The following is a 19,134-nucleotide window of genomic DNA, read 5'->3' on the forward strand; positions in this document are numbered from 1 at the left end:
ACCAGAAAAGAAGAAGAGAGGGAATTGTAGTGAAGCCTGCTACTCTGCAAGGCAAGAAAAAGAACAAAGAAAGAAAAAAAAAACCTCCGTGTCGAGTGTCGACTCTCTCCCTCTCTGTCCCTCTCTGCATGTGTGTGTCCAGTGTTGACTGCGAGAGCAGAGACCTATGTTACATATAAAAAAAAAAAGAGAAGAGGAGTCATTGGAAGTGAAGAAGACGACTCTCTCTCTCTCTTTGTCTCTCGCTGGAGGACTGAGAGAAGAAGAACTGAAAAAAAAGAACTACCAAATAAAAAAAAAACAATTACTTACCTGCTGGGAGAACTCGCCGGAGCTAAGGAGAACTTGCCAGGGCCGACGAAGGAGAGACACTTTGAGTTGCTGGACTGCTGGAGCCTGGAGGGGTTCGAAGTCTCGCACTCTCGCCCGTTTTTCTTCTAACGACTCTCTCCTTCTTTGTTGAGTGAGAGAGTCTTTTCGATTTCTATTAGAGATTTAGGGTATAGCCATTGCATTAGTCAATTATTTTTTTATTTTTTTTTTGTTAATGTGTATTGCAGGTGTAACTTGAAAAGTTTCACCTCCAATACACATTAAGATAAAAGCATTATCTTTTAAAAGGTTAAAAAAATAAAAAATTATTAAAAACTAATGTTTTTACACTTGAACAAGAATATCGGCCGATATGGCCATATATCGTGGTATGCCGTCCATGTTGGCACCATGGAGGCCATATCGGTCGGTATTCTGACATATACCATATCGACCAATATATGTCCACTTTTCCACCAGTATGACGCCATGGTGACGCCATGACAACTATGGTTCCAAGCTGAGAGAGAGCTTAATCTGCCTGAGGGGAGGGGAGCCAAAGGACAGTGTTACCTTGGCCACAGGGGTCAAGAGCGATGGGGGTGAAGGGAGGTCCATAGATCTCTGATGGGGGGAGGAGACAAGGGAGTGGACCAGGAGCCTCTGGAGATGATGGAAGCAACCAAGGAGAGTCTGTCTAGCCCAGAGGAGTATATATCGCGAGAACTCACAATAGAGGAGAGAACCCCAGAGGGATGCCATTTGTCAAACCAAAGAGAGGTGGAGAGGCCGTCAGCAATCCTACAGGTGATGGCATCCAAAGCTATGTGTCTAACTTGCAGAATTCTGCGCCAAACCCAAGAGGAATCATAACCGGGACTAACTGAACAGATGGAGTCTCTCCTGAGAGGCCCAACATAAACCCAAGAGGAATCATAACCGGGACTAACTGACCAGATGGAGTCTCTCCTGAGAGGCCCAACATAAACCCAAGAGGACCAAATGCTGCCTTTGTTGGTGAGGAGCTTCCAAATGAGCTTGAGAGAACCTGCAAGGTTGACATCTTTGATCCTTCTGAGACCAAGGCCCCCTTCAGATTTAGGGAGATAAAGCGAAGCCCAACTCTTGGGGTGAAGAAATCTGGTAGAATCAACACCTTCCAAAGAAAGGAGTACATGATGAATTCTGCCGCCTTGATGGTGGCCTTGGGGAGGCCAAAGATTCCACTCCAGTAGATGTAACAAGATTGAAGCACTGATCTGATGAGCTCCAAGCTACCTGCATGTGAGAGAAGCTGGGCTTTCCAAAGCTACAACTGATGCAGATCCTAGCCTCCTCGAATTGAAGAAGCCACCCTAAACCTAGGGTTTAGTAGGAGCCTTAGTTTAGTTTAGTTTATTTCCATACTTAGTTTTTATTTTGTGTTTTTAATTGAACCGGGTTAAATTGGTTGCATCCAATTGGTTCAATTGGTCTAATTTAAGTGAAGTGATCCTATTGGCTAAGAGATTCTTATATCCTATTGGCTAGTAGGGAATCTTCTTTATTTTAAGTAGTTTAAGTTGTTTTTAAGTCATTAGGGGTAGATGAGTCTTTTCTTTTAATTTTTTAATTTGTTTTTAAATTGGTCCACCTCTCCACGATTTAAGTGGGAGATTTAAATTGTAATAGATTTAGGAATAGGCCTTTTGGCCTCTTATTTAATAAGAAACGTGGGAGAGGCTCCCCCACCAAGTTTATGTTTAAAAATTTCGTTTCCTGCTGTTAGCTGTTGCTGCTGCTGTTGTTCTTCTCAAAGAACTGCCTTGTGAGTAATATCAAGGTGAGGGCCGGTGGACTCTGGCGACTCCTTGCATCTTGTAGATCAGGAGGTCCTTCTTCTTCTTCAATCAAGTTTCTCCAAGCTGCCATTGAAGAACCTGCAATTCAGTAAGTTAATTTACTGTTTTATTATTTCCCCTCCTCCTCCTAACCTTCCATTAAAACCCTAATCGATCCCATAACCCTAGCTTCATCTATAATCATTACAGCCCTATTCCCTCATCAGTTTACACTCAAAATCTAACCACAGATTCATCACAGCAGACCCTCCACTCGACTGCCATCTCAGCCCCAACTTACAACTCTAAACCCTAATCCCCTCATCCCTCTAAAACCCCAAAACCCTAGGATTCCCAGATCAGTCACTTCTGCCCATCAATTTCCCTCCATATGCTGATCGAATGTTCTTCCCCATCATTGGAAAACTCAACCAGAACCTGATCCCAAACTTCCATCTTAAAACCCTAGTTCCAGCCTAGATTCTAAAACCTAAAACCCGAAACCCTAAACCTAAATTTCTGGAATTTCAAAAACTTATTCAAACCTAATCAAACCTAGTTTATTAAGACCCTTAAAACCTGCATATTAAAACCCTATAAACCCTATTACCATTAGTTAACCCTAACCCTAATTTTTGCCCTATTTAGCCTAAGCTACCCCAAACCAGTAGCCTTGTTAAGTGATCCTAGTACCCTGGCTCCTAGTGGGACTTGTCCTACCTAGGACTACATCAACAACCTCTTGTGGAGGTCTAAAATGGTGGAACAATGATGAGCGGTGAGTCTGGCTGGGATGAGGGGGAGGCCTAGGTAAGAGACAGGGAGGGAACCAATGGAGAAACTTGTAAGGGAGGAGAGGAGGGTTTTGGTGGTATCAGGACCTCGGCAAGGAAGATGTGTGTTAAATTATGTACACCAGAATACCCCCATGGTATTCTGGTCTTTTGGGTGTTTTATTTATTTTTTATTTATGTATTTATGAGTAAGGGTAGAAATGCAATTAGGGCTGTGACATTGTTCACGTGAACAGTGTCGTGAACAGTGTCGTGAATAGTGTTTTCCCTTGTAATCTCTTTTATTATTATTATAAATAGAGAGCTTGACTGATCTCATTGATCATTCAAGCATTATTCCACAAACCTGTTTTGTTAACATGGCATCAGAGCCAAAATTTATCTGATCTAAGTTTTCAAAACCCACCCCCTTCCTATCGTTTTTTCTTTCCTCCCCTTCTCTCGATTTCTTTTCTGTCCTTTTTTTCCCCTTTGCTTTTCCTCCCTCCCTAAGGGTAGCACTACAGAGGTGATCATATGGTCTAGTTGCTGCCCTATTCCCACCTCTGTTTTTCCCCTTTATGAGATAATTTATTTGGTTCGATTGCTGCTGGTTCCTGTCTGCGATTTTTGGAGTTTCCAGAATTTTGAAGCCCTAGCCACTACCATTGATCAAGGCTGGTTTTCTGCATATTGGACACTCATCTGTGATCTGGACCAGCAGCCCTTAAGCCTTTTTTGATTGTTGAAGACCCCTTCTCCCAATCGATTCCTCTTTTTTAGGGTTTTCTAAAACCCTGATCATTATCGATTTTTGGGAATTGGGCTGTTTGCTGCTGTTTTTTTATTGGAGCTTCTTCTCTTCATCAAGGACATCCTCTACAGGTTCCTGGATAGATTCGATCAAGCCTCTTCGTCAATTTTTTTTGGATCCCCATCACCACATCGATCTCCAATTTCGGGTTCTCTTCCAAAACCCTGACATTGTCGATCTCTGTGGAAGGGATCTCTCTGCTGCTGCTGCTGATTTTTTGGGAGTTGTTTTGCCCTTCATATTGGCCCACTCGACCTTGATTTCAGCTCTTGGTTTGGTGTAATAGCTGGTTTTTCATTCTCCACAACCTTGTTGCATCTATGGGTGACTCTGCTGATTCCACTGCAACTTCTAATCAACCTGGACATGAAAAATCAGATTATCATACTTTTCAGCCCAATCCCATCAAACTTGATGGCAGCAACTACCTATTGTGGTCTCGGTCAGCCTCTTTTGCTATTGTTGGCCGTGGTCTCACTGGCCACATTGATGACATTGTTCCCATGCCTGCTGCCCCAGGTGCTGCCTTGACTCACTGGCTTGCCAACAATGGTGTTCTCATGTCTTATTTGATTGGTTCTATGACTTCGGACATTGCACATGGGTTCTTCCTTTTTGATACAGCTTCTCAGGTTTGGTCAGCCTGTAAGGAAACGTACGGACAGCTTGGTAATGATGCACAGGTCTATGAATTCAGGAAGAAGATTCTTCATACTACTCAGGGGGACTTAACAGTCTCTAAATATTATGCTACTCTGCGCAACCTTTGGCAACAGTTGGACCACTTCTCTGATTACCAACCTGATAATGCTACTAATCTAGCTGCCTATAAGAAACATGTGGATAAAATCAGGGTCTATGACTTCTTGGCTGGGTTGAATGATGAGTATGACCCAATTCGTGTTCAAGTGTTGGGCCATTCCCCTTTTCCCAAACTTGAGCAGTCTTATGCCTTGGTCTCCTCTGAAGAAAATCGCCGAGCTGCTATGTTGCACCCTGCTGTCCCTGACAGATCAGCCCTTCAGACTACTGTACCGGCTCCTTCTACACCAGTTGGCACTCTCTCTGTAGGTGGCACTACTATCGGCACTATTACTTGTGAGCATTGTCATAAGCCTTATCACACCAAGGACAAATGTTGGAAACTTCATGGGAAGCCTGCTGACTTTGAGGCTAAACGGGCTGCCAAGCGAAAACTAAAAACCAAGGCCAATTACTCTGAGTCTGTCACTGCAGCCCCTACTATTGACACTGGCCTATCTCAGGAGGATTTACAGGCATTCCTACGTGTGCTAAAGTCTTCCACTGCTGCTGCCTCTACTACACCAGCTACTGCCACTTCGTCTACTCCTTCAGGTTCACACTTTGCTCGGTCAGGTATTTCGTTTGGTAGTCATTATGCCTCTGTAGCTTCCCATCCTTAGATCATTGATTCTGGAGCTACAGATCACATGACTGGGTCCTCTAACCTCTTCCATCGTTATTCTCCTACCTCTGGGAAAGACAAAGTCAAGGTGGCTGATGGTTCCCTTTCCTCCATTTCTGGAAAAGGAATCATTAACTGCACTCCTTCCCTTCCTTTGTCTAATGTTTTACATATTCCAAATTTTACTACAAACCTTCTTTCTATTAGTAGTATAACTCGGGATCTTAACTGCAAAGTAACATTTTTTCCTTCTCATTGTGTTTTTCAGGATCTGGACTCTGGGAAGACGATTGGATTGGGTAAAGTGCATGGTGGCCTATACCTGCTTGACGATGGACGTCTCACTCCACCTCCATTTCTACCACTACATCAGAATTCCTTAGTATCTTCTGAAATTTATCAGTGGCACTATAGATTAGGTCACCCCCCCTTAAGCATCTTAACATCTTTATTTCCTACTTTGGTCAAACATTGTGATAAGATCGATTTCTTTTGTGAGGCTTGTGTTCTGGCCAAACAGACACGTTCACCTTATTCTATTTCTAATAAAAGGAGTTCTTCACTTTTTCACTTAGTACATTCTGATGTTTGGGGCCCCAGTCGTAAGACTTCGGTTTCTGGTCACCGTTGGTTTGTCTCTTTTATTGATTGTCATTCTAGACACACATGGGTTTATCTTTTACACACCAAAAGTCAAGTTTTTTCTTGTTTTCAGCATTTCCATAACATGGTCAAGACTCAGTTCAATGCTACTCTCAAAGTCTTGAGAAGTGATAATGGGACTGAGTATACAGAGACTCAATTTCAGAAATACCTTGCTGATAATGGGATTGTTCATCAGACAAGTTGTGTTGATACCCCAGCCCAAAATGGTGTGGCTGAAAGGAAGAACCGACACTTGTTGGAAGTGGCCAGGGCATTGATGTTTTCGTGCCATGTTCCCTCCCAATATTGGGGGGATGCTATTCTTACTGCAACCTATCTTATTAATCGGTTGCCTTCCCGTGTTCTTGACTCCCGGAGTCCGGCCGATATTTTACATGGGAATTCCACCTTTGTGGTTCCTCCCAAAGTTTTCGGTTGTGTGTGTTATGCCAGAGACACTAAACCTCATGGCAAATTTGATCCTCGTGGGTGAAGGTGTATTTTTTTGGGTTATTCTCCAACCCAGAAAGGTTATAAGTGTTACCACCCTCATTCTCGTCGTATTTTGGTCAGTATGGATGTGGTCTTTCATGAAAGTCTTGCCTATTATCAGTGTACACATCTTCAGGGGGAGAATTCTGGTTTCAGTGAAGATGTGCTTGTGTTTCCTCCTCTTGAAATTCCTCCTTTGGCTGCTGCCCAGCCTCCTACCACTGCTGCCCAGCAGGCCCAGCCTCCTTTGGCTGCTGCCCAGCCTCCTTTGGCTGCTGTCCCTTCATCTGTAGGGACTCCTTTATAGGGGGAGTATGTAGGAAATAATGGTAGTAATGATCATTGTCAGGGGGAGTTGACTCCAGTCCAGAGAACCATCAGTGAATTTCAGAAGAAAATTGACAACTCTAATATCATCACCTACAAGAGACACTCCAACAGAGGGTAGCATCAATCCACTGTGGCACCAATACCTATCCAATTGCCAACCCAGGAGTCAGATCCTCCTCCTTGTGGTGAGACCTCTCCTTCTGATCTACCTATTGCTCATCGAAAAGGTACTAGGACTTGCACCCTACATCCCATTTCTCGCTTTGTTTCTTATAGTTCTCTTTCTCCATCTTTTCGTGCATTTGTGTCCTCTCTTTCTTCTGTTCCTATTCCTAAAAACTGGCAGGAAGCATATACAGATGAAAAGTGGAAGGCAACTATGTTGGAAGAAATGAGAGCTTTAGAAAAAAAACAACACTTGGGATCTTGTAACCCTCCCTCCAGGAAAAAAACCAGTGGGATGTAAGTGGGTGTTTGTGGTCAAACAAAAGATTGATGGGTCTGTGGATCGGTATAAGGCAAGTTTGGTTGCAAAGGGCTTCACCCAAACATATGGGATTGACTATCAGGAGACTTTTGCCTCTGTTGCAAAATTGAATACAGTTCGGGTTTTACTATCATGTGCAGTTAATCTTGGATGGGATCTCCAACAGTTGGATGTGAAGGATGCCTTCCTAAATGGGGAACTTTGTGAGGAGGTATACATGGATATTCCACCAGGTTTTTCTTCTTACATTAATGAAGGCAAGGTGTGCAAATTGAAGCGAGCATTGTATGGGCTGAAGCAATCACCTCGAGCATGGTTTGGTCGGTTCCACAAGACAATGACATCTGTTGGCTACAAGCAAAGTAATGCTGATCATTCTCTCTTTATAAAGAGGGCTGGTGAGAAGCTCACTGTTCTTATAGTGTGTGTGGATGACATTGTGGTTACAGGCAATGATGGGGTTGAGATCAGCCGGTTGAAGAGGTTTCTTGGGCAGGAATTCGAGATTAAAAATCTAGGGCCGCTACGGTACTTTCTTGGGATTGAGGTTGCTAGATCTTCTAAAGGCATCTTTCTCTCCCAAAGGAAGTATGTCCTAGACTAGTTGGCTAAAACTGGTCTGTTAGGATGTCACCCTTCAAATACTCCTATGGAGGCTACTGTTCGTCTCAAAGAAAAGGAGGGTGAACCTGTTGATAAAGGCCGGTACCAACGCCTAGTGAGAAAACTGATTTATCTCTCACACACTCGTCCAGATATTGCTGTTGCTGTGAGTACTGTGAGTCAGTTCATGCATGATCCCTATTCTTCTCACATGGAGGTTGTTCTTCGGATTCTCCACTACTTGAAGTCAGCTCCTGGAAAAGGCATTCTTCTGTCTCCTAATGGTGACCTACGGGTAGAGGCGTATACCAATGCTGACTGGGCTGGTTTTGCAGATCGGAAGTCTATCTCTGGGTACTGTTCTTTTGTAGGTGGCAATTTGGTCCCTTGGCGTAGCAAGAAGCAGAATGTGGTGGCTCGTTCTAGTGCTGAAGCCGAGTTTCGAGCTATGGCACAAGGCATTTGTGAGTTACTTTGGTTGAAAGGCTTGCTACAAGATCTTGGTGTTCCTATTCATCTTCCCATGATGTTGTACTGTGATAACAAAGCTGCAATCAGCATTGCACACAATCCGGTACAGCATGATCGCACTAAACATGTGGAAGTGGACAGACATTTCATCAAGGAAAAGCTGGAAGAAGGGTTGATTTGTGTTCCCTTTGTGAAGTCTGCTGATCAGGTTACTGATATCTTCGCTAATGGATTATCTGGGAAATTGTTCCATCCCATTCTAGTAAGTTGGGCATGATTGATATATTGCACCAACTTGAGGGGGAGTGTTAAATTATGTACACCAGAATACCATGGGGGTATTCTGATCTTTTGGGTGTTTTATTTTTTTTTTATTTATGTATTTATGAGCAAAGTTAGAAATGTAATTAGGGCTGTGATATTGTTCACGTGAATAGTGTCGTGAATGGTGTTTCCCCTTGTAATCTCTTTTATTATTATTATAAATAGAGAGCTTGACTGATCTCATTGATCATTCAAGCATTATTCCACAAACCTGTTTTGTTAACAATGTGGGATTTGAGGAGGTTGATGCGGAGGCCGGAAAGGCTTTGGAAAAGGCAAAGGGAAGACATGATGGACTCGATGGAGATCGAGTCAGCCTTGGAGAAGATCATGAGATCGTTAGCAAAAGCAAGGTGGGTTAAGCTTGTGGGCTTACATTTGGTGATGGGAGAGATGAGGTGGAGGTCTGTTTTGGTTTGGAGGCTGCAAGAGAGCACCTCCAAGGAGAGGCAAAAGAGGAAGAGGGAGAGAGGGCATCCTTGATGGATGCCAACAGAGGAGAAGTATCCAGCCGGGCTACCATTCACGAGAACAGAGAAGGGGGGGGGGGAGGAGATACAGGAATGGATCCAGTTGACAAAGATGGGGGGGAAAGCCATTTTAAGGACTTGGGATATGAAGTCCCAATGGATGGAGTCGAAGGCTTTGTGAATGTCGATTTTCAGAAGGGTGGACGGAGAATGGGATTTGCGATCGAAGCTGCGTACAATTTCTTGGCAAAGAATGATGTTATCAGAAATGTTGCGCCCAAAGATGAAGGCGGATTGGTTTGCATCAACCAGGGAATCTATGACAAGTTGGAGGCTGTTAGCAAGGATTTTGGCTATGAATTTGTACAGGAGGTTGCAAAGGGAGATGGGCCTGAAGTCGGCCATGGAGGAGGAACCCGATTTCTTGGGGATAAGACAGAGAAAAGTATGGTTGATGCTTTGGATCTGCCGAGGGTTGAAGAAGAAGCCCTTGATGGCATGGATGAGATCGACACTGATGATGTCCCAGCAGGAAAAGAAGAACCCCATGCTGAAACCATCAGGGCCGGGAGCTTTGTTAGCATTATGGGACTGGACAGCAGAGAGAATTTCAGACTCAGAGGGAATGGAGTGAACAGAACTAAGGAGGTGAGCGGGGATGAATTTATTGATGAGATTCTCAGGGATGGGGTGTAAGAGGAGGTTGGGGGGGGGGCAAAAAATTTCGGTTAAGTAAGATATAGCCTCAGATTTTATGGCATCTACAGAAGAGAGAATAGAGCCATCGGAGGAGGTGAGAGAGAGGATGGAGTTGGAATTGGAACGGGCCTTGAGGGGGCGGTGGAAAAAGGCGGTGTTAGAGTCACCAAGCTCGAGCCATTTGATGCGGGACTTTTGCTTGAGGAAGCTTTCTTCATGGGAGAGCAGAGAGGAAAGATCAAAGGCAGCAAGCTTTTCTTCGTCCGCAAGGTAGGGGTTGAAAGGATCCAATTGGAGACGGGATTGGATGGAGGATAGGATGTTAAGACTTGGTAGTGTAGGAACTATAGTAATGCAGTAGCATAGCTAATGATCCCAGGTTTTGTTTGCTTCTGTTAATACGATGGAAGATAGCCTTCCAGCATTTAGCTAACTTTTCCATGAACAATAGTGTAGCACCAGGCTCATTCCCTTTACTTTTCGCTCACTTTCCTTCCGACTAGAAGGGTCATAATTAAATGGTGCTTAAAAAATTTTAGGCCCTGAAGAACAGCAATAACCTCCTCATATGAGTCCGCCTGAGGCCCTGATGTGGATTTGGGGTTCTGAAACCCGGCTCAGATCACTTATGGGCTTACCTGGATAATATACAATAGTCAATTTGATGGCAAAATTGTAAATAATGGAACTCAATCTAGCAAAGAAAACAAACCAAAATGGAATAGGGTGTATGATGAGGAAGGGGGTAATCTTGGAACTAAAAGTAAAATAAGGACAGTAGTTGATGTTGACTAAAGGGAAGGGCAAAAAAGGACTTCAGATATAAAGGTAATTGATGTAGATCACAAGTCCATATGTACCAGCAGGAACAAGCCCCAAAACCAGCCTAGCAAGGTTGTGGATTTGACTTCTGTGAGAAGCAGCCTGGTCTGATGATGTGGCAAGATTTTGCTGGTTCAATAGAGCATCACCTAAGGCAGCCTCAGCCCAAGCCTAGAGTGAAGCATGAAGAAGTCAAAAGACCAAAACAATGTTAATGCACTGTTCATATGAACAGTGTCACAGCCCATATTTCCCTTGTGTGGAGATACTTTTTAGAAGATTTTGTGGGCCCATCAAGTGGATAAAGATTATATCCTAATGTTGCCATAGTTTAGGTTCTATTTTCAGTTTTATAAAGTATATTAGGTGGTTTCTAATTTCAGTTTGTTTCTATTTTTGTTTCCTTGCTTGTTTAGAAGGCTCAATCTATGAAGCCTTAGTAGTTTCTATTTTCATCTCGTTTCTATTTTTCATTAGTTGCTATTTGCCTACCTTCTATTTTGGTTTTAGGAAATTTCTATTTTCTGCCTTCTATTTTGTAAGCTTGCCTAAGCTATTATTATGCCCCCTATTGTAAGGAATGATCAGATTTGGAGAAAAGAATTTTCAGGCCTTGTTGCCATCGGTTATGGGAGAAATTCCATGTTTCAACAGCTGGGATAGCTGTGGGTGAGAGACCCAGGCTGAGAGGCCCATTCCCCTCTACCCCCCCCCCCCCCCTCTTCTTCTCCTTTTCCTGTTCAACATACATTGCTGTGTTGTTTTGTGTCTGCAATAAACTATTTTGAAGATACCCTTTGAAGATCAAATTCAATTCCCAATTATCTTCAAGGTTATCTGTTGTTGCACATGCAATCGATCTCCCGCTGGTTTCCTTGGTTCGAGGTCGACTTCTGCATTAGGGAATCAGCCTTTGAGAAGATCAGAAGATCATCGACAAAAGCGAGGTGAGTCAGGTTGGAGTGCTTGCACTTAGGGATGGGGGAAATAAGGTGAAAGTCAGTTTTGGACTGAAGGCTACGAGAGAGGACCTCAAGAGACAGGCAAAAGAGAAAGGAGGAGAGAGGACAGCCCTGGTGGATACCAATGGAGGAAGAGAAATATTCGGCCAGGCTGCCATTGACCAGGACAGAGAAGCAAGTAGAGGAGATTCAAGAATGGATCCAGTTGACAAAAATGAGGGGGAAGGACATTTTAAGGAGGACTTGGGAAATGAAGTCCCAACGGATGGAATCAAAGGCTTTGTGGATCTCGATTTTTAGGAGAGCGGAAGGAGAATGGGATTTGCGATCAAAGCCTCGAACAATTTCTTGGCAAAGGATGATATTATTGGCGATGCTACAACCAGCAATGAGGGTATGTCTTTGGAAGCCAAAGTGCTCGCATTAATTGATGTTTATGTGAAACTCAAATTTCCTTAGTTGAACACTTGATTCAGGAATTGAGAGGATGAACCCCCCTTCTCCCCCCACCTCCAGCCCTTCGCCGTCTCCAGCATTACCGCCTCCCCTCCCTATTCTCCCCTGCACCTCTTTCGGCGCTACCCCCCTCTTTCCCTTACCCCCCCCCCCCCCCCCCCTCTCCACTTTTGCCCCTCCACACCGTGTCAACTCTGGTCTCTTGAGGAAAGCTTTTTGCGCCAGAAGGCCCGCATCAAGTGGCTTGAGCTGGGAAACTCTAATTCTGCCTACTTTCACAGATCTTTGAAAGCTCATCTCAATTCTAACTCCATCACCCTTCTTCACTCCTCTGATGGTTCCCCTTTCACTTCAGTCCACGACATCAAATCGGCCTCCATTTCCTTCTTCTCTGATCTATTCAACCCCCCCCCCTTTCAGTCCCCCCGATCCCCCCAGACCTCATCAATAAGTTTCTCCCTCCCCTGCTCGCGGATTCCCTCATTAGCATTCCCTCCGATGATGAGATCTCCAAGGCTGTCCTCTCCCATAAATCTAACAAAGCCCCGGGCCCTAATGGTTTCAGTATGGGATTCTTCCTTAGCTGTTGGGACTCCATCAAAGGAGATCTCTTCAAAGCCATCCGCAGCTTCTTTTATAAGCCCAGCCAGCTGGCCCAGGTCAATCAGACCTTCATCTGCCTCATCCCTAAAAAAGAGGGAGCCACCTCTCTCTCGGACTTCAGGCCCATCTCCCTCTACAACCTCATCTACAAATTCATTGCCAAAATCCTTGCCAACAGAATTAAGGCTGTGATCCCTTCCCAGGTCAGCCCTAACCAATCAGCCTTCATTTCCGGTCATAGCATTGCAGATAGCATTATCCTTTGCTCCGAGATTGTGCGGGGTTTCGACCATAAGTCCCATTCTCCGGCCGCCCTTATGAAGATTGACCTCTATAAAGCTTTTGACTCCCTTCGTTGGGATTTCATTTGCTGAGTGCTCTCTCAAATGGGCTTCCCCCCTGCCTTTGTCCGTTGGATTCATGCTTGCATCTCTTCCCCCTCCTCCATTCTGGTCAATGGTTCTCCAGCTAGTTTCTTCCACTCCAAAGTGGGTATCCGCCAAGGCTATCCCCTCTCTCCCTTCCATTTCTCCATCGCCTTGGAAGTTCTCTCCCGTAGCCTCCAATCCAAAACGGACATCCATCTCATCTCCCCCATCCCTAAATGCAAGCATATTAGTCTCACTCATCTCTCTTTTGCTGATGATCTTCTCTAAGGCTACTCACTCTTCTATTTCTGCTATTATGGATTCCCTCCATCTCTTTGAATCCCTCTCCGGTCTTCGCACCAATCTCCTTAAATCCAAAATCTTCTTCTCTGGTATTCCTGATCTGGAGAAAGATTCCCTTCTGCTCCTGACTGGCTTCTCTTTGGGCTCCCTCCCAGTCAAATACCTTGGCCTTCCCCTCATTCCGGCCCGGCTTTCCAAGCACCACTGCACCCCTATGCTGGACAACATCCGCAAGCGCCTTCAGCTCTGGAAAAGCAAACTTCTTTCCTATGCTGGTCATCTTGTTTGTATTCGCTCTGTCCTCCAATCTACTTATATCTACTGGTGTGGGATCTTTGGCCTTCCTAAAGCTATCTCCCAGGAGATGGAGCGCCTCTTCTGCGTTTTCCTCTGGAAAGGGGCCGATACCTCCAGGTTCCTCCACCCTGTCTCCTGGAAGTCCATCTGCCTTCCTAAATCTGAGGGAGGTCTTGGGATTCGCCGCATCAAAGATTCCAATACTGCTGGCATTCTCAAATTAATCTGGAAAATCTCCACCCATCATGATTCCATCTGGGTTAACTGGGTATACTCTCACCTTCTCAAGTCCGACTCTCTTTGGACTGTCTCCTCTCCCTCTGATGCCTCCTGGATTTGGAGGAAGATCCTTTCCCTCTGCCCCTTGGCCCTCAGAGGGATCTCTTCCTCCATTGATAGTGGCTCCTCCACCTCCCTCTGGCTTGACCCTTGGCACCCCCTTGGTATCCTCTTCAGCGTCCTCGGTCCTAGGTCCATTTACTCCTCTGGTCTTCCTAAAAATGCCCCCCCTTTCCAGCCTCATTTCCGCTGGCTCTTGGTCTCCCCCCCCCCCCTTGTCTCAATCCCTCCATTGTCGCTTGGATTTGGCCTGCTCTCCTCCCCCCTCCCCCTCTCCCCCTCTCCCCTCTCCCCTCTCCCCCTTGCTGGCAGACTCTTGTGGTTGCCCTCCCCCAATGGCCTCTTCAGCACTTCCTCAGCTCGGAACTTTGTCCGCCCCTCCGCCCCTTCTGTCCCCTGGCACACCCTTGTCTGGTTCAAAGGCCACATTCCCCGCCATAGCCTAACGTCCTGGAGAGCCTTCCGCCTTTGCCTCCCTACCCAAGCCTTCCTCATACGCCGCCACATCCTTGTTTCCCCTGCCTGCTCCCTTTGCTGGAATGGCCTTGAGGACATCCCCCACCTCTTCTTTGACTGCCCTTTCACCTCTACCGTCTGGAACAAAGCCCTCTCCTCCATCTGGCACCGAAGCAGGAGACCTCTTCCCTTTGATCGAGAATGGCTTTGGGTGGCTAAGTCCTTCTCTGGGACCTCGATCTGTGACACTATCGGAAAGCTAGTGTTTGGTGCTGCTATTCACCACACTTGGATGGAGCGTAATCTTAGGAGATGGACTTCCAACTCTCGATCTTTCGATCTGATTTGGAAAGCCATCTCCTTTGAAGTCTCTTCCAAGCTTAGCCGTGCTATTCTCCGCGCTGTCAGGGACACCCCTAGGAACAGGCACATTGCAGTCTACTGGGGCCTCGATTTAGCCTCTCTTTCTCTTGCCTCCTCTGCGTAGGCTGGCCGTTGTTTTCCCCCTCCCCCCCCCTTTCCCCTTGTATATTCCTTTTCTCCCTGCCCCCCCCCTTGGGGTAAGGTAATACATATTTATTCACCCAAAAAAAAAATTCCTTAGTTAATGGTGCAAGTGGTAAAGTTCACCTCAACTCAACTCAGCCTATAAATGGGGTCGGCTACATGGATTATTTTTCTCCATTCAGCTCTATTGAAAGCCACACTTGTTACTAGTCCTAAACTATGCATGTCTTTCCTCACCACTTCTCCTAGAGTCATTTTAGGCCTACCATTGGCTTTTTTAGTTTCTTCAATCTAAATCAAATTTCAAATCACCTCTCCGTACTGAAGCATTCAAAGGCCTCCGTTGCACATTTCCATATGTAGATGGTAAAGTTGATGATGGTTAATAATATGATGGATATGGATAAATAGTGAATGGAAAATCATTCTTTTGTGTTCATTGAGGTTTATTTAAAAAAAAATATCAAAAAAGCCTGAAATAAATCTTTGTTGCAATTGATTATTCGATTTGATGGCACTTTGCTATAGTTTAGAATACAAATGGTATGATAATACACCAATGATCCAAATCTTGATAATAACATGTTGGTACTATATAAACTTGTATATTGGTACCAAGTGACGTGTAATAATACTGATGCTTCTATGGATTTTTATGCTCGCTTTTGCATATTCTAATTGTCCGTGTTTCTCTTAGAATGATTGATTCATTTAGAGGGAAACATGATATTTTATACCATAGTCCTCAAGGATGGAAGGCTTTGGTAGCAGTATCACTACAGTTGTGACTTTTCTGTCAATTGTACCGATATCCAGTCTTGAAGTGTTGGAGTGAATCCTATAAGTCCCCAAATTGTGTTACATACTTCTGGATAGAATGGCTTCAGACTCCATCCACATATGTCCTATTTTGTTCTTTATGGTCACACTCCAACAATAAATGGTCCCTAATATCACTAAGGAAACCCTATGTGTGAAACTTATCAAGAACAAAACTTCCAAGTTCCCTAGCACAGTCAATGGATAAAAAGGACTCTTTTCTCTGAAGTATTTTTGCAGTTTAATGTATATTTTCCTCTTTCCACTCTTCAATCATTGTAAAACTTGGCATAGAACATAAAACTTAAAGCTGTTTTGCTTGTTGATGTAGTTCCCTTGGCAAACCTCGGAGGTTATCTGAACAGTTTTTATGTGAAGAGAAGGTGAAACTTGAACAATATCGTGAATCTGTCAGAAGACATTATGCTGAACTCCGTGCTGGTGTTAGGGAAGGACTTCCCACAGACCTAGCTCGGCCTTTATCAGTTGGACAACGTGTTATTGCTTGTCATCCCAAGACGAGGGAAATCCATGATGGGAACGTCTTAACAGTTGATCGAAACAGGTGCAGGGTTCAGTTTGATAGGCCCGAGTTAGGGGTTGCATTTGTGATGGTAATGCATTCTTCAACTCCCTGTATTCGATATATGATTTTTCTTACATATTGTCAAAATGGTAGGTGTTTTGGGATCTATGTTTCACTCTGGCTCGTAAACCTACGCCTTTCCCAAAAGGAAAGCACTAGTGGATGGGGTTCTCCAGTGAAACATAACAGAGCTTACTTTTAAGAAAAGCAGGGAATAAAATCCCAAGTTTCGAATCTATATAAATCATGGTTGATATGGCTTGACTCAGTTTTTTACTGTACTCTCAGAAAAATCAGATCAACTCCAGAAAGCCTTATCCCAACAAAATGGGTGATGAGGAACAAGCCCCAAAGAAAGGTGATGGGTAGAGTTAACAGAAAGTATGCCGGCCTGTTTCAGATGTATGAAGCTAGAAAGAATAAAATTGAAATAACATGCAAGTAAATGGAATTATAAGATAAATTTTGAAGAGAATTGCAATGTAACACAGCAAGAGCAGAGAAATCTACTGTAACCATCAAAATTGGCAATGGAAATTTGTAGAAACTCTACATACTAATTGGCACTAGCACTCTTGAAGACCTCAAGACTCCATGGAACATATCCATTAACAGAAAGTATACTTTCTCATTTCAAGAAAAACCATCTCTTAGAAATTGACTTGCGAAGCCTTTATATAGACATGGACTTCCTAAAGACATATCCACGAACTTATGCTCTATATAACTACTTGTACCATAAGCAACTATTTGCTTATGCTTTAGGCAGCTAGCTACTTGTACCAAAATAACTAGTTACTTGTACAAAAAGTAACTAAACCTTACCTTTCAATTAAGTAGAAATTTAGGAAACTACCAAACAACAAAATTATGAGAATATTCTTGATTGAAAATTATGAAGATACCCCTGAGCCAAATAACAAAATACCGTTCTACTAATAAGTATCCCAAATATGTCCTAAGAATATAATTACCCAAAATATTCCTGAACTTTGAAGCAACACTCCCTCTAGTAGAGCCTACTCTTTGACATGGATCAATAGGCTGAACCTCTATAAGGATCCAAGTGGGCCCCACACAGCCAATGACCGCTGCTTTTCATGCTCTGGGTCAACGGGGTTGGTCATATGAATCCCGTTTCAACATTCCGCTCTATTTAAAACCATAGCAGCGACAAAGATGGAAATGACTGAAAGATTTTGAAAGGAATTTATAAACATTTGATTCCTTCATGGAAATGGAACTTTAAAATATAATATTTATAAATGGAATGGCGTGAGAAATTTCTTGCTAATGCCTTTGAAAATTAACCTCGAAGAGACATGTAACTCTATGCTCGGGGGGCTCTAATGATGTTAGTGATGCAAGATGGAAAACAAAAGAGAAAGAAAACTGATTTGCTTTGACAAAATGATAGGAATAATGGCATGTTTCGTTTCTGCATCCTTCATATAGGCTATGGTAGGAACTTAAACACTGCTACCTAAAGTTCAAATAAAAAAATTTATTACCTCCAAGGGTTATTACTAAAAGACCAAAAGACTGAAAAATTAGAAGATAATAGAACTCCAATTCTGAACTGATGCAATAATAAATAAATAAGATTAGCGGTCACAACTTTGGCTGCAATACCTCTAATTCTGTCTCTTCTTCAAACTAATCCATATCCTTTCTACTACCTAAAATGACACCAATTGGACAGGAATGAAACTTCAACATAAAAGAAGAAAACTGATCAGCAACCAGTTACTGGCAGAACAGCTTGAACAGGTAAGAACTTCTAGCAGCACCAAAATTTGTTCTTTATGTTTCAGATCAACTTTATTCAGAATAGTTTCTACGTGGAGGATCCAAATCGACAACTTCTCCCTTGTTTTGCTGAAACTTGGCAGACCATATATTGATCTGAGGCTTGATTTCCTAGTCAACAACAAACTTTGGGAAACTATGTTGATTAATTGGCATCAACTGTGAATAAGAGTTCATTTACAGATCTTTTATTGTTTCATTTCTTGAACTTGTTTTGCCACCAGAACACCTAGATAAGAAAGGTATGTATTTGGGGGGGAGGGGGGGGAGGAGGATGGAATCCAGAGTGGTTTAGTAATTTTTCATTGTTTTTCCTCGTAAGGTAACATACTGTTGCTTGAGTTATGTTAAATTATTTTTCTTTGGCAATAACATGCCATTGTCTTCTCATCCTAGGATATTGACTGCATGCCTTCAAATCCATTAGAAAATATGCCTGAAGCTCTTCGGAAACTGAGCATCACTGTTGATAGGTTCCAGGAGAACTTGAATGAGACTAGATTCGATCGTCCCGGTGACTGGATACCCAGAAGTTACCTGAAATTTGCTCCAACTGAGAATCAAGAGAATCTGGATGGTCCCTCGTGCATTTCTTCGTCATCTTATCCCATGAGCACCTTACTAAAGCCAGGAAAGGTCAGTAAAGCCTAGATCTCCATATATCTTTATATATTAAGGATTAAGGAGATAAAGGCAGCATCCATAAAGCAGTGAAGATCACACTACTACACTTCTTAGAACGCTTTGATTAAAGTGAAATATGACGATAATTCTGGATAAATGTGCTCTTTCCATTAAAGCTTGTTTTGGATTTAATTTTTTACCTCTTTTGGTTATGATGATCGCCTAAGACTTCAAATATTGTTCTTGGAAATCATAAATTTGCAATCACCTGGAATTTGCGGAAATATTTCCATATTCTGGAAACAATTAGATTATGAATCTGGATTTGGTAAACATGTTCTATCCATTTGTCAGACGCATTTTGTAGCTTAATTGGGACAACTTTTAATACATCTTTATTTATTTAATACATTTTTTGTTTTGTGTTATGGCTTCATAGCAATTAAAAATTTCCATTTACTTCTACTTGTTCCCTGTATATTCTTTATATGTGCTGGGAACTTCCATCGATCCCTTT

General features: G+C 43.3%; 1 pseudogene; it reads left to right on the top strand.

Moving 5' to 3' along the window:
• LOC122644597 overlaps window positions 1-19,134 on the top strand; it is a 97,694-nt pseudogene that overhangs the window by 75,651 nt on the left and 2,909 nt on the right.

Source organism: Telopea speciosissima, chromosome 11 (genome assembly GCF_018873765.1).
Source record: "Telopea speciosissima isolate NSW1024214 ecotype Mountain lineage chromosome 11, Tspe_v1, whole genome shotgun sequence".
Classification (NCBI taxonomy): Eukaryota; Viridiplantae; Streptophyta; class Magnoliopsida; order Proteales; family Proteaceae; genus Telopea; species Telopea speciosissima.